The sequence below is a fragment of the Rhea pennata genome, chromosome 16 (genome assembly GCF_028389875.1).
Source record: "Rhea pennata isolate bPtePen1 chromosome 16, bPtePen1.pri, whole genome shotgun sequence".
In the NCBI taxonomy this organism is placed as follows: domain Eukaryota; kingdom Metazoa; phylum Chordata; class Aves; order Rheiformes; family Rheidae; genus Rhea; species Rhea pennata.
In genome coordinates this window covers 6,948,772-6,964,074 of record NC_084678.1, presented here as the reverse complement: position 1 = coordinate 6,964,074, position 15,303 = coordinate 6,948,772, and the positions used below count along the sequence as shown (strand labels likewise).

The 15,303-nt window shown below is 44.9% G+C and overlaps 1 protein-coding gene across 10 annotated transcripts in view; it reads left to right on the top strand.

Moving 5' to 3' along the window:
- The window catches only part of ZHX3 (zinc fingers and homeoboxes 3), a 54,615-nt gene that overhangs the window by 11,497 nt on the left and 27,815 nt on the right, over nt 1–15,303 (top strand). For 6 of the 10 annotated variants that reach the window (XM_062589084.1, XM_062589083.1, XM_062589080.1 and 3 more), the window contains exons 1-2: nt 7,882–7,950; nt 9,204–9,310. The exons of 1 other annotated variant lie outside the window; for it this stretch is intronic. The gene's annotated coding sequence lies outside the window, so the exon portion shown is untranslated. Of the gene's footprint in view, nt 1–7,881; nt 7,951–8,546; nt 8,591–8,648; nt 8,712–9,203; nt 9,311–15,303 lie in introns of those variants that run through there. 3 more of the 10 variants (XM_062589079.1, XM_062589078.1, XM_062589077.1) reach the window with 3 other exon arrangements.

Genomic DNA, 15,303 nt, shown 5'->3' with positions numbered 1-15,303 from the left:
TCTGTTGGGAATCAGTATAGGATTTTTATTTCCATTTTTTTTTCCCCAGCTTTGCTTCAAATTTAAGTTAGAGTTTTGTGAGACAGCTGATCTGATCTAATGTTTAGGGATAAAAGCAGGCTGCTTTCTGCTGCTCAGCAGTTGAATTAGCTCTTGGAAGGGTCTGGCATGTCCTGAGCTAGTGAAAGGATAGAGAGTGACTGCAGAGGCAAGGAAAGGGAAAAGCAGGGGGTGAGGGAGGGGAGAGCAAGACCTCCCCCCCCTTTTCTTTTTAAGCAGGATTAAATGCCTAGATCAGCTCTACAGCCCAGGGGCGCACAGCCCTGTCCAGGCAAGCAAACCTTTTCTCTGTTCAGCTGAGCCCGAGTCCTCGCTTTCAGCCGTGTGGATCCTCGGTGGACTGCCCGTGTGCCTGTAGTTAAGCGCTGGCCAAAGAGTCTTGCAGCACTGGGGGCAGCTGCCCCCGAGCAGAACTGGCCAAGCGCATGGGGTGATGTTCTGACGACGCTTCTACAGCTGAGATTCGCAGCGTCGCTCCCTCGCATCCCCAGCACCCGCTTCCGAAGAATCAGAAACCACCGGTGAGACCCTGCAAAATTCTGAGGCTGGGTAAAAATCACGTGATAATACATCAAAAGATCTTTCTGCTGGTTCTTCAGTCCTTGAAAATCTAGATCACCTTGCATTCTCGCTTAGGAGTTTTTCTCCAGAATCAGGGTGTCTAGACACTTACCTCTTTCCCCAGAGGAAAATTGAGATTCTCGTGACTCCGGGAGCTGAAACTTTTCCTAGTTGATGCTCCCAGCAAGAGCATCTTTTGTTTCTCCAAATATTAAGAAGCTTGTGATAAAACTGCAAGGCTTGCTATGCCGGTTTGGGTGCTATTCATGTGCCAAACCCTGCTGAATAAGTCTTTCATCACAGATTCGTAACAGTAGCTGTTGGAAAGGGGAGCTTCACAGGAGAAGTGCTTTAAGAGGAATGCTTTTATAAAGAAACACTGCCCTGCAAAGAAGTGCCTTGCAGGGGGGAAAAAAACAAACCAAACTTTTTTTTGTGTTATTGTTGTAAAATTTGCCCATTAATTTGGGCAAATAAGAATTTGCTTCCATTTCTGGACAATTTTGTTTGTCCTCTTTGTATAGCAAACACTGCTGAGCTGCAGGCAATTTGGGAGGAAAAAAAAGACATTTAAATTCTGACTAACAAATGCCAAAATATTTGTTTTGTATAACTCTCTGTAATGTCCTCTAGGCATAAGCTGGCTGGCCGTGCCCCTGCAGGAGGTGGCATCAGGACGCAGCTAGTAATTTGCTGGACTGGCAGTGGAGCTGCTAAGACAGTGCAGGTTTGTAGCGCGAGGAGGAAGGTGGCTGACTCTGAACTTTCAAGACCAAAGATGGGTCAATTCACCTGTCACACTTCACGCAGAAGCAGAGTTTGAAGGCAGGACAAGGCGATAGGCTTTGAGTGGCGAACACCCGGTGACAGCGCAGGACGCGTAAGGCAGGGAAGGGGGCCGGTGGGGCGCTTGGCTCGTCCGTGTGCTCGGGCGCGCACTGACCTTTCCTTTGGTTTAGCTGTGGAGTTGAGCTGTTGCCGAGAGCTGTGTATTTCTGAATGGCAGAAATGTAAAACTCGTCTTCCCACCTGTTTGCCTCCATTAAAAGTGCATTTCCTTTTTTTCCTTTTTTTTTTAAAAAAAGTAAAACCCACTATAAAATTACCCTGATGTCTGAAAAAATGATGTCTGTTTTGGCTGCTGCTTTACAACCAGCACCTAACTATGCTTTTCCTGAAATACTTCCCTGAAGAGGGGGGATAGAGCGAAATTTTGCTGTATTTTCAGGGTTTTTTTGGATTGTCATGTACGTTTCTTAAATACTCGGTTTCCTGTATTGCTTGCCTGTCTCTCTGGCATTGAAGCAAGAGAATAAAACATTTAAAAAAGAGTATGATTATAATCCCATAAAAATTGTCAGGAGAATTTGGCAGTGGTTGCAGCCTTTGAATGTAATATATAATATTTTATTCACTCTTTAAAACGATTAGATTTCAAGCTGACAGTTCAAGTGACGAACCACCTTAAAAAAAATATTCTGCAGCGTGTGAAAACCGTCAGCGTGCTTTGTGTTTGCTAACTGAGGATTTTGCAAGCTCAGTGTGCAGCAGATAGGACCATTTAGCTTTAAGCAGGCTGTGCGCGGAAGCTGAGAGTGAAGAGCCTTGGGTTTGCGGTATCAGTAACTTGTTTTACGGTGGTGCCGTGACTGCTGGCTCCCGGTGCTGCCTGTCCCCACGCGCTCGCTTCCCGCTGCCTGCCGGGCTGTGCCGGGAATGCCTCCGTTCCTGCGGGAGCAGCCCCGCTCCCCCGGGGCGGGCTGGGGCACCTTCCCACCTGGGAGCTTCCTGCACCTGGAGGGCACCTCTCGGTCTGTGGGAAATGCTCTGGCAGCTAAACTCCTTGTTCCTGAAGGCCGCTTTCGTTGCGCCCTTGCTCCTCCAAACCGCTTGAGAACTGCGCCAATGGTTGCAGCTGGGAAAAATGGAGAAAGGAAAGAGGAAGGTGGTGGGATTCAGAAAAGGAGCGTAAGAAAGCGACAGCGATTCTTCCCCTGTGCCAGGGAGGGTTGGCATCCACGTCTGCTCCCTCTCAGCAGAGCTGGAGCTCCTAGGCAATACGATATAGCGCGTAGGAAGTTCTGCTCCTGATGCCCTGTCTGTCGCACTGCAGAAGGGGAGCAGCGTGCCCCGTCCTTTGGGTGACTGTTGCAAGCGTGAGACGGAGTCCTCGTCTGTCCCTCTGCTCTGCTGACTCTTCAGGGGCTTTATCCAGAGCGCAGCGCGAGCCCGGGAGGCCGTGATGGAGCTGCCCGTCCCAGAGCATCCCGACGCGCCGGGGAGCCGAGAGGCGGTGCACGAGCGGAGGTTGTTTCCCACCTGCTGGGGATGCTGTAAACTTGGGGTTTGGGGGCAAAAGGGAAGCCGGTGCTCTTCTGTTTCAGCTGGATTGGATAATCACACAGCCCTGATCCAGAGAGCTGATCAGGGCTCCGCTGTGCAGTATGCAGAACATACACCACAAGCGACCACTTCTGCCCCCAAATAATTTATGGCCATAAGTAAAATTCAGACATTTGTGTGCCTGTAACGAGCTTCTTTTGTGTGTGTAAGAGAATTTCCTGTTTTATCTCCTAGCACAGTAATTCTGGGAGCTTGGCTGCATGAAGGATAAGAACGAGCTTTTGCCTGTGCTCCTAGGAGCATCTTTATGGGCAATCTGAAGAAAATGAGAGGAGTGGGAGCCCGCTGTGTTCTTTCCTTTTCTTTTTCAGAGTGAGAAGCTGACTACACTTTGCTGAACTTCAGTGCATGATGCTGGGCATACCCTTTTTTAATCCAGTCTGAAGAGAATTTAGAACTTTTAAAACAAAGCAATAGGAATTTTCAGCTTAACAAGAAAAATTAACTAAGGGAGACATAAATTGGTCTGTGTCTGTGTTCACTTGTGAATTCCTGGGGACTGGGCATAGAACTAGGCCCTCTTTAGTTGAAAGTAAACAACCTGAAGGAGGTAGTTGAGTATTAGCAGAACACTGCAGAAAAGTATCCTCTTAAGTGTCTGGCACAAGCAAAGAGATCAATTAGAGGCAGTCCAGAGGATAGTAGTGGGACTGATTAGAGGTCTAGAAACCACTAGTTTGAACAAGCCTGAGCTGTTTGGCCCAAGGAAGAAAAAGAAGGGAAAGAAGGATGGAGGAAATAAGTTTTCATATACCTAAAAGTGCGTAAAAAGGAAGGAGTTGTTTTATTTTCCACCTTCACATTTGGATCAGAGAGGAAGTCATGGGCTTAAATAGCAGCAGAGAAAATGCAGATTAAACATTGGGGAAAGTTCTTAAAGAACACCGCCTTTGGAAAGGAATACCTTTAGGTAGCAATTGTTAAACACTGGATTTGATGGTCTGAAGAGTTTGCAGAGCATCAGTCACTGGAAGATTCAAACTGACTGGAAATATCTTTCAGAAGCATGGTGCAGGTGGAGTTAATTCCCCTGTACATGGGAGCTGTCTAAAGGCTTTTCTGTGGTCCCTTTACCCAGCACTGTTAGGGAAAGGTAAGGCTAGAAGGGCTGGTTTTGATCTAAAATAAGCAAGAAATGAAAAATTGCATTCTGTAGCTTAAATTTTCAGGCACTTGAGAAGATTGAAGTGACTACAAATTATATAAGTTTTCATGCTTCGCTAAAAAAGCAGATGTTGGCTTGAAATATTTTATGCACCTTGATTCTTAAATTTTATGGTGGTTGTATGGCTTGGCTTTCCTGATGATACAGCCTTTCCAGGACACTAGTCCACTTGAGTTACAAGTGAGATTGAAAGAGAGGGGTGTGAATGAGGTTGCTGTTATTATTATAGCTGTTTCTTTTTAAAAAAGTAACAGCAAAGACAAGTTCCTAGCCCTATGTAAAAAAAAAAAAAGGAGAAATAGAAACAGCCACTTTAGAGATGCTAAATGGTAACTCTTCTGTCCCTAACTGGGCCTTGGGATTTGGAAGGTTTTTAAGACGAAGTCCCAGGTCCGCGTAGGCACCTCGCTGTCCCAGTGCTGCCCCAGGCAGGGGCTGGAACCAGCCAGTAGCAAATAATCAGAGCAGTTCGGCTGTGTGGATGCTCCCTGAGGAAGGACCCAAGGGGCTGAGAAACAGATTTTCCCTGGAGATACTTTGCTGGTCAGGATGATGATGTGTGGCATCCCCTTCCCATGCTCTTTCCTGCAAGAGCCTTATCAAAGATGCCAGTCAGATGCCAACTTCTCTGGTCTGGAGGATACTACTGTTTTACAAGCAAGAGCACTGAGAAGATCTCTGCTATTTATTCAGGAGTTAGCTACCTAATGCCTACACCTACTGATGCTATGATTAAAACGGTTTCAGAATCAGCAGGAGATGATTCCTTTCTACCTTTCATTCATGAATTCTGCTACCAAAAAGGAAAGTGGAAGGGCAACATTTAGTTTTTAAAAATTCTTTAAAATAGTCCTTTTTTTTTTCTTCCCCTCCTTAGATCCATGTAAATCAACTTAGGTCTCAGGATATAAATGAGCTTTTCACACCTTGCTAGATGTAATAGCCACCATTAATCAATTCTAGAAAAAAGCACAAGAACGAGGACCAGCTTGTTTGCGCTGGTGTGTTCCAAGTGGGTATTCCAAAGCTAAGGACCGAAATTTGCACTTAGGAACGTGGATCAGGGGTTCCTTGTTTTCCCAGAAGTCTGGTCACTAACTTTATTAAAACTGAGGGGAAGAGATAAGTTTCCCCTGAGAACTGTGCCACTTTCCTGCCTCGCCTGCACTCGAATACGCCGCTTCTGTTGGAATCAGATGCGCAAGCAAAACCCGCTGCCTGTCCTGGTGGAAACGGCGTCGCTGTTGCGCAGCGGTGGGAGAGCTGCACTCCCAGCAGTCAACTCAGGACATGGGAAGCAGCAGAGCTGAGTTCAAGACCATCTTTGAAAGCTACTAAATCATAACCATCGTAAAATAGACTGACAGTAATTGAAAGAGAGAGAAAGAGCTTTGAACAAGGCTTGTTTTGTTGTAGATACTGGGAAGTGGAGCAGCTTAGCAAGAAAACCTTGCCACGTTTGGAGCAGAAGGTCCCATGATTTTCACAAGAAGGTGTTTGTCCCTGGTGAAGCAAGAATCTTGAAAAATATATGTGTTTCTGAGCTGTTTCCCAGTCCTGGAATTACTAGTGAGCATGAAAAAGGTAAAGCACCGGGACGCTCCTGTCGGGACAACCAGATAGTGGAATTGTTTCCCTTTTAAAGTATCATTTTTGCTTTACACAGCTCAACCTCCTGCAGAGCAGATTGCATTTCTTTACTAAGGAGGCTTTGCTGTGGGACAACATCATGCAGTTTCCAATAGCGTGTGTGTGTGTGGGGGGGGGGGTGAATAACTCTCAGAGCAGGAAGAGGGCTAACAGCCATTTAAAAAAATCTGAAATGAGGTTGCCATGTGAAGGGAAAACAGAATAATCTATTTCTGAGGTTTTACAGTGGTTTGGACTTTTAAATGTCTAGACATGTTCTCAGAGCAGTGTATCTCTGTACAGCAATTTAAGCATGCTGATGTTAGCCTTGCTTTTCTTACTTGCTTTTTACGAGTCCATTGACTCAGATGGTTCGGGGCATTATGAATTTAAAACCACAGGTATATTAGGATGATTAATTTTCTGTATCAAGTCTAGTGTTTTAAAACATGTTCTTCTCTTTCCTTGAACAGTCACTGTGTTTAGTTTTGAGCCCCTTAGTCAATCTTGAGGAAAACTGTGGTACTGGGAAAGAATGGCAAAAGTTATGTTAACTTCTATGAGCCGCACAAATGCCCTTGATATACAGTGGAAATTCCTAATATAGAATGATCTCATCAACTTTCTAAATGTACCATTGTTATCACATATTCCTGGGATTTTAATGCCTGAAAAGAATTAGAAAAAGAAATCATTGATAATCTTTTTTGACTGCTGTTGGCTTGTGATAAGCAGCTGAACTGTTTTCAGGTGCTGCTCTAAGGAAGCCCCAGTCCACGTTCCCTTACTCCAAGCTCTCCAGTATATTCTTTTACTTGAACAGCAGCTTCAGGCAATTCAAGGACCTGGATAAGGTGATAGTGGCTCACATTGCCAGATTTGCAGTCTTTAGCTCTGTGTTTTCAGAAATGGCTTTATAGAAAACTCAGATTTTTTTCCCTATTTCCAGTTTGAGTTTCTATTTAAAAACACCTTTAACTTTAGGGAAGTACAGAGACCACCCTCCACCCCCCCACCCCAACTGTTACGGGCAAGTCTCTCTCCTTACTTGAAGCACTCCAACGATCAAGGAGGTCTTATACATATGTTTAATCCCTAAATGAATGTGTGCATGATATTAAACCCACCATAGCCATGACCGCTTTATAATAAAGTGAGAGGAACAGTAATTGTGGGTACTTCAGAACTGTGAGTCTGCTCTAGCTGCTGTTATCAAAGAAGGAAAGATAAGCAGCCAGGGCTGTTTTGTTATCGCTTCATTTTGGAGACTATAATGTTGTGCAAGTTGTTGCAGGGCATTTACACAAGCTGCTGGACTACAAAACACTTAATCAGCAGTCTCGTATTTGCTTCTTATTATATGTTAAACTTTTCCTGGCTTATAAAATGTCGTCACTTGTTATGTCAAGGTCCCAGCACTCGACATTGGACTCTTTCCAAGCGTGTTGAAACCTAACTGGTTAAGAATAAATCTTTCCTCGTTTTACGGCGGAGCAGGGGAAGGGGTTGCATCTAGTGGGCATCCGAAGTGTTTTCCCTTGGTCTCTGAACAAGGAAACGATCTCCTTTGTCAGATTTATGGCTGAATTTGCCCTTAAAGTGGTGTTCGCTTTGCGCGTCGCAGCCCGGGCGCTCGCGGAGGCTGGCCCGCGCGGAGCGTGCGGGGTCGGAGGCCCGAAGTCCGGCCCAGGAAGCGGCCGTGCCGGCGCGAGGCTTGTCGCGAGCTGCTCCGCGCCGCTTGCTGCCAGGCGGCCGCCAGAGCCGGGGCGGCGGGCGCGGGGGCGGCGGGCGCGGGGGCGGCGGGCGCGGGGGCGGCGGAGGCCTGCGGTACCGCGAAAGCAGCTTCCAGGCCAGAGCCGATGAGCGCGGGAGCCGGTGGCACCTGCAGCGCGCGGGCTGCGGCGGCTCTGCCGGACGAGCCCTGCTCGGCTGGGGAAGGCGGATGGGAGTTGTCCCCGCGGAGGGGGCGAGGGGGGGCGGTTCGGCCGCTTCGCGCGCTGCGGGCGGCCCGGGGAGCGCCGTGAGCTGGAGCAGAGGCGTGCGGGGCGGCGAGCGGCCGGAGGGGCTGGAGCACCCGGCGCGCGCGCCCGAGAGCATCTCAGCGCCCGAGCTCGTAGCCAGGGAAAATCCTGGTATGTCCCTCAACGCTTGTACAATTCATTTGCCTTCTTTTTCCTTCTTCTTTTGTTAAACTCCTGCTAGGAATTCAGGTTTTGATGCTATAGCCGTAGTGGAAGCTTCTTGTTTGCAGTATGTGGGAGGGGTAGGGAGGAGCCTTCCCACGTTGTCCTATGTCTGTGCTAATTATTTTAATCAATCTCTCAGTACTATTCCCCCCCCCCCCAAAGAAACAGTTGTCAGCAAAGTGTATCATCAGCAGAATGTAACCTGAAAGAAGCAATTTAGTGAGCAGTAGGGGTTTGGCAGGAGGTTTTTGACAGAGAACATATGTTGGCTGAGGCAAGCAGAGATACTTTGGACTTGTTGCTGGGGGATGTGACGCATGTGAGATGAAGAAAACTTGTCATTGACAAAGCTCTAGTACAGAGCCGTTAACAAATGTGATTTTTCCTTTGCTTAAGAATCACAGCGTACTTTTTCTGTTTTTCATCTTTGTCAGAAGTTCTGGCTCTCCTTTTTCCAGGGTGACTCTCTCTCTTTCTTTTTCCTTTCCTTTCTTTTTCTTTTTCTTTCTTTTTTTTAATGCATAGTTTTCTCCCTCTGTCTGAACTTAGTCCCAGAAATCTACTTGGCTCCTTATCCCTTTATACAGTTAAGTTTAGAAATTATGAAATACATAGGGCTGGCTTTACTGCTTCTACCGGGATGAGGGAACGGGGACTGGACGGCAGCTGAGGGAGACGGAGGGGAGAGGGGAAGCTCAGAGCTGAAAGTAAAACTGCGGGTTATATATAGATACAGGCTGCAGCAGCATTGGCCAGGCGGTTGTGATAGCTTCTTTAAATACATTCTCAGCTAGTTGAGGTTTCTCGTCCTCAGCCTATTTAATGAACTAAGCAAGCAGGTAGCGATAACTGGAGGCCAGTGTCTCTGTAGCTACTAACACACCACAGCGAGCGTGCTTTTGCTTTTACTGGGTTGAGAACACTATGGTTGGGTGCTTGGCAATTAATTCAGCTTACTAGGTTAACTTCTGATAAAGGGTTGTTTCACTAATTGACTGAAAAAATCAGTACTTTGGGGATACATTACCGAAGATGTACTACAGCTTCTCTGTGGTGAGAAGGTGGGGCGAACGGAGCGAGTTGGGAGACTGCTTGAATTGTTTGTTGTTTTATTTTTCCTTTTAGTATTTAGTAACCAAGGATCACCTTATCTTTCAGAACTGCGGCTGTAAATTTTGGTGTAATGTGTTCTCTTCCAGCCCTGAATCTCAACACAGCTGAAGCAACTACTGACACTTTAAAGATGTGTGCAAGCAAGGAAGAAGAACTGGAAACTGATGCATTAAGGAAATATTCCATTTTGCAGGTAGGTAGCAGCTACGGCTTTAGTTTCAGTAAAAAACATATACAGTGCATGCTTCTGTATTACATAGTTTGAACAGAGAAATCTGGTTATTTCAGTGTAAGTGCTTTTTCTTATGCTGGTAGAATCATGTAGGACTGTGTTAATTGGAGAAGGTACCTGTAAGTATGAAGTGCAACAACATGCATAAGAGATTAAGATGCCTATTTTGCTTAACTACAAATAAATCATTGATTTCAGTGATTGGCCATGAGTAGTGACTGCAGGCTTTTGAGAAAGAGGAAAAATGGTGAAAGGAGAGGAAGGGAAAGGAGAGAAATTCCTCCTTCAAGGCTTCAGTGTGATTTAAGGGATTCTCCTATGAAGGCTTGATTTCAGCTGATGGCTGAAATAAATGGTCACATAATGGTTTGCTCTGTTAACCCTTGAGGAAGTCAAACCATGCTTCGCTCCATGCTTGGTATCTTGGTATAGATCTTGGGTTATGCTCCTAATAATCTTCGAGAAAGGGGGAAAGTTTTTTTTTTTTTTTTTTTTTTTTTTTTTTTTTCCTTTGGAATGTGATGCCTTGGACAAGACAGAGTCCAGGTGACTTGTACATTTGTACTCTTCACCTGGCTGGTGCTCATGCATGCTTGTGTGCTGTACCACTGGCATTCTTTTTTTTCCAACTGTAAGAATCCATAAAACTTAATAAATGCTCATCCCTTGTATGTGTTTCCTCCTTGGCTTCTATCAGCCTGTGGATAGAAGATGCAAGTTTGGAAATAACACTCCATTCTTCTATTATGCCATTCCAGAGCTTTGAAGAAGAAACTGGGTCTCATGCCAGAGCAAAACCATTTAATTTGTAAGCTGAAACTCTATGGTTAAACCTTTATGAGTGGCTATTAGCTGGTGGGGAATTTGTTCACTTGGTTCGTGATTGCATAATAAATGACAGCCTCCCTATGGAAATGGTGATTTTTCAAAACCTAGAATAATTTCTACCCCACTTGCGCCATGCTTGGAGACTGCTTGCTGTCAGACTTTAATAAATAATCAGTGACCCTGTTGGGACTGCAACAACTGGACTGATACTGTTTATTGTAGCTAGCTTTACCGACATCTTCCCAGGTCTGCAGACTAAATCTAGTCTGTTAAACTCATGGAAATAAACTAATGGATCCTGCGGCAGCAAACGTTATACAGGGATCCATGTGTCTGCCTTAGTCGCCTGAGATTTTTCCTCCTTGAAGTTGCCTAGATTTTTGACTCATTGCATGCTAGATGACTCCTTGAATACTTTATATTGGTAATCCTGCAAGTGCAGTGAACCTTGTTGCTCTCACATAGCTTAGAGTTGTCCTACCATTATAAATAGAGACTTCAGTGAGAGGAGTGGAGTAAAGCTCTTTTGTAGCTTAACTCTGCCACTTTGGCTTGTTCTGGTAAACTGAGTCAGGACTTGTTGGAGGAGAGAATAAGGAGAAGGGAATTAAGTTTTATACCCTTTAGTATTTGTCACTGGAAAATAATAATAATGGTTTTGGATGATTTGTGTGGAAGGTCACTGGGTAAGTGGAATGGATTCCTTTGTGTTACATCTACAGAAAATAATGTAGTTTATTACTCAAGGGTTTGCACACAGAGACAGATCATAGCATTATAGCAACATGTGTCATCCTCTCTGCATGCTCACAGTCCTGATCTGGCACATGGCAGGTTTCCAATGTGTTCTTAAGTGCTTTAAGAACCAAATGCTCAGGGTCTCTGCTCTTAGAACCTGGCCAAAGTTTCTCAACTCTTTCTTTTCCCCCACCCTTCTCTGATGCCCTCTCCCTCCCAATTTATTTATTTTTAAAATGATTTTGCTGTTGTGTGCATCAATGTGCACATAGCCTGTCTTGTTTTTCTCTTGGACTGAAAGTGTAAAGAAAATCTGTTTATGGTTTTGTTGAGCTAATTCTTCCCCACCCTAAATTTTTAAATAGACTCTTTCTTTACCAAGCTTGCAAAGCTTGCAGGAAGTATTGAAGTAATGGGAAAAATATGTTTGTGCGCTAACCTTCCTTTTTTGTAAAACTTTGTTTACAACACCCTATTCCTACCAGTACATTTGGGAAGTGCAGAGCTGGACGATGAAACAAATAGTTGACTTTGAAATAAGAAAATGATTTTGCATTCCTTTATTGCATTCAGGGAGGAAATCTTTGAGTTTCCAGCTTTCAGCACTTGAACTGTGACGCAAAATCTACTGAGCTATGCTTCATGTCCCTTCAATTATTTAACTCACTTTCCCTTCCTGCTAATCTCAGTTCTCATGCTTAGCTGTTCACTGGGCTGACTGTTGCTACTGGTTAGATCTGCCCATTTGAAAGGAAGAAGATCCCAGGAGGCTGCGTTAGCAGCCTGGCTCTGCTCATGGTAACAGCAGCGAGGAATGCCTTTGGCCTGCTGATAGTCCATTGGATTAAGGGTTTGACATATCACTGGTGTGCTGGAACCTCCTATTTTACCTCTTGATTTCATCCTTCCCAAGAGTCAATCAGAGCTGGCTGTTCAGGTTAACAACCTTTTATATATACTTATGGGACTTAGAACAGTGGAGTCCTGCTCTGGGCATAAGGCTTTTGGCTTCTGGAAGGTAGAGTTCAGCTCAGCAGTTGGCACACCAGAAAAGCCTCAAGGGTGCCAGCATCTGTGGTGTCCAGAGAGCAACTGCCGGCTTGGCTTGAAGGATTTGTGCAGGAGCATACCTATGGCTGGCCTAGATCTTCTCTAGGCTAGGAGGTTCTTTTGGCAAACTGTCTGTCTGTCCTGCTCTTGTACCTGCTCACCTCAAAACCTAGGCTGTGGTCATTATTTGTTTCTATAGTAAAACTGTATAGTAAAACTGGCCACAGGGCATGAGCTGTATATGGAGATGGGCATTACATGAGCAAATGCTGTTCGTCTGTCAGTGTGCGGCAGATAGACCTTTGTAGGGCAGATTTTTGACTTGGTTGAGGCTTCTAGGTACTCCTGTAACATAAATAAGTAGAAGTAAGATTTCAAATCAAGTGAATTTTTGACATAGTTGATGTTACACTGCTTCAGTGCTGGTTTAGGGCTCAAAGATCTGGAGGTCCACAGCTGCTGGCTTAGTCTTTTTACTAATAAACTATCTGAAGCATTTCTGCAGAACTTTGTTGAACTAATTCTTGCAAGTGGCTGATGCAGTTGTCCATATCAGACGGTGTAGTAACAATGAGAACAGGACCTGTGACATGAAAAGTGTGCTGTACTTTCACTGTGAGTAAACTGGGTGCTCTGACTGAAATGTCTGGCTCCAGCTACAGCATCAAACTTGCTCCTCGCTTGTGTTTATGGTCAGGTGCTGAGGACATGAGTAGACATGAGTAAGAGTGACAGCAAGGTCATCTGGTGAGTAGCCTTAATATATAGAAGGGGTAGGGTAGGGTAGGGTTATCATGCTTGTATGGATGTTATCTATTACTCCACTGAACAACTACCTCTGCTCTTCTAGTAAAGTAGAGATAGGACAAAGATGCATTTAATTTCCCCAATATCCTACCCTGAGAGGGAAAATTTTCTTGAGAACAAATATTCATGTGCAAATCTGCAGCAGAACGCAAAGTAAAGAATTCCCCACTTAGAGTGCTAAGTAAAGATTTTGCAGGTGGAATCGTGCTTTATCCATTCAGTTCGGTAGTACTTTGGTTTCTTTTCTGTAATGCACTTTCTTTTGAGCTAACGAATTTTAGTGCTCATTAGGAAGGTAATGTTGGGGGTCAGTGTTGAGTAAAGCTCATTTTTTGCCAAGCAAGTGACCACAGCCCTGAGTGCATAGCTGTGAAGCCGTTCTGAGAAATGAGCAGTGTTACGTACCTCTCTATTTTCCTTTTCATATCTGCCCATTCAGTATGTGTAACTGTAAACGTTTCCCAACTAGCAATTCAGACATTGCTTTCCTGATGCACATACATCCCTTTCCCTCATCCCTCCCTTCCCACTCTAGCATGAAGAACTAATCTATTCCTATGACATGTCTGCTTGGGATATGTATACGATACCGCTTTGGCAAATGAAATCGCTTGCACAGAGAAAGATTGAGGCTGCTGGCTGCTTAAATGCAAAAGCCTCTTGGCTAGACCCAAGCTAACTGTTTTGACTCCCCCTGCCATGTAGTCTGCATTGTATTGCGCTAAAAGAGAATTCCATCTTGTGTGACCCATTCCAAACCTGTTGCCTAACACGTTTACTGTTTGTCATCAGCTGAAAATTATCTGAATACTGTAGACATCCATAGATGTGGTTTGATTGTCTGTTGTATTAAAATGGCATCTGTCTATTGGAAAGTTTTGTTTCTCCTTTTTTTTTTTTTTTTTTTTTCTCTCTTTTGTGTGTATTTTTTCTAAGGTGTTTCTCTCTGTGCTGAATGGTTACACTGGTTTTAGGCACCGGTGAAAAAAGCAGCGGCCTGGGGCGACGTTGTCTGTTTTGCCTCAGCCAGGGTTCTGTAAAAGATACGAGCCGTCTCAAGGAAGGCATCGGGTATGGGTACGTGGAAAGGCGGCTACTGCTGGAATTGAGGACAGCTGCTCCGGCAGCCGTGGTCACCACCACCGCGGACCTGCGGGAGCAAATAGCCTGGATTTCTGTCCCCGCTCTCTCATTCCTAACAGCAAGAGTTGCCTGGCCTCAGCCCCTCACCCCTGGGGTGGGATTACACAATTTTGGCCATGCTGCCAAAATGCCTTAATCCAGCTCTGCTTAATGATGTTTCCCTGAGGGTATGGAAGCCTTTAGCAAATGTTTTCCACTTCCAATTTCTGTGAATAGACCAGGGTATTCTTAGAGCCCTGGGGCTGAGAGGTGTTCTGGGGTGCAGGCAGATTTTCAACCAATTGTGCCTGTGGCCTATAAAAGGCTGGATAAAAGGTATTCAGTTGTTTTTGTAGCAGCATAGATGGAGTGCACAGCAGGTTCAAGGTGAGACCTCATGCAAGGGTTAAGGTTTTTGGATATTTGCATCAGTACTAGGGCTGTAATATTCCATTTCATCCAGAGGTGCACTGGCGTATTTATGAATGAACATGCAATTACAAGATGCAACTTCCTAACTAGTAAGCTCTTACTCACCGGAGGCCACCCTTCAAAACAAGGCGATTAACTCCAAATGAAGAACACCTTATCTCACCATTTGATCTCAATCTTAAAACCACTTTGGTGTTTCTTCTATCTGCTGTGCTGCGGGAGTTGTCTGTTTCAGCATGCTGAGCATGCTGCAATTTCTATTTTATTTTTTTCCTAAACAGTACTTGAAGTGCATATGTCTGGAAGGGAAATGTGCTCATGATTTTCTGTGCCAGTATATTTCAGCCTAATCTCTTGGCAATACCTTTGTGGGCACACTGGAGGGCTTCCCACAGAAGATGATACATTAGAGGGTGATGTCTGATAAATAACTGGACTGAGACTTGCAGGACTTGAGTTCAATTCCTTGATTTGTTACAAGCTTCTGTGACTTTGGGCTAGTTATTTAATTGCCCAGTGCCTCATTTCCCTTTCTGTAAAATGCCAGTAACAGCACTTCTCTTCCAGCCCTGGAGTGCGGTGATGGAGGGAGGGGACTCAGTTGTCCTTTTCAATAGCTGCTGTATAAGTACCACAAAAGCATAACCATCTTACGGGCCTTTCTTTTGTTCTCCTGGGTAAAAAAAGAACAAGATGATCCATTTAAATGCTTATGTAGATGTCTAGAGAATGTCTCATTTTGTGAGATCCTGAGGCTCCCCACACAACTGCAGACATGCACCAGTGAGTTGGTTGCTCTTTGGGCTGCAAGACATCCCTTAGCATTGCTTTCAATTTTTCCTTTAGCTTTAAACTGATCACCATGTTGGGTAGAGCAAGTTTCCGATGTCCTGTGGCCTCCTCCTAAAGTTTTCCTTCAAGCTGTGGTTCTGCTTTTGCTCTTGTTCTGTCTCTTGCCTTCAAACCCCAGTGGATGC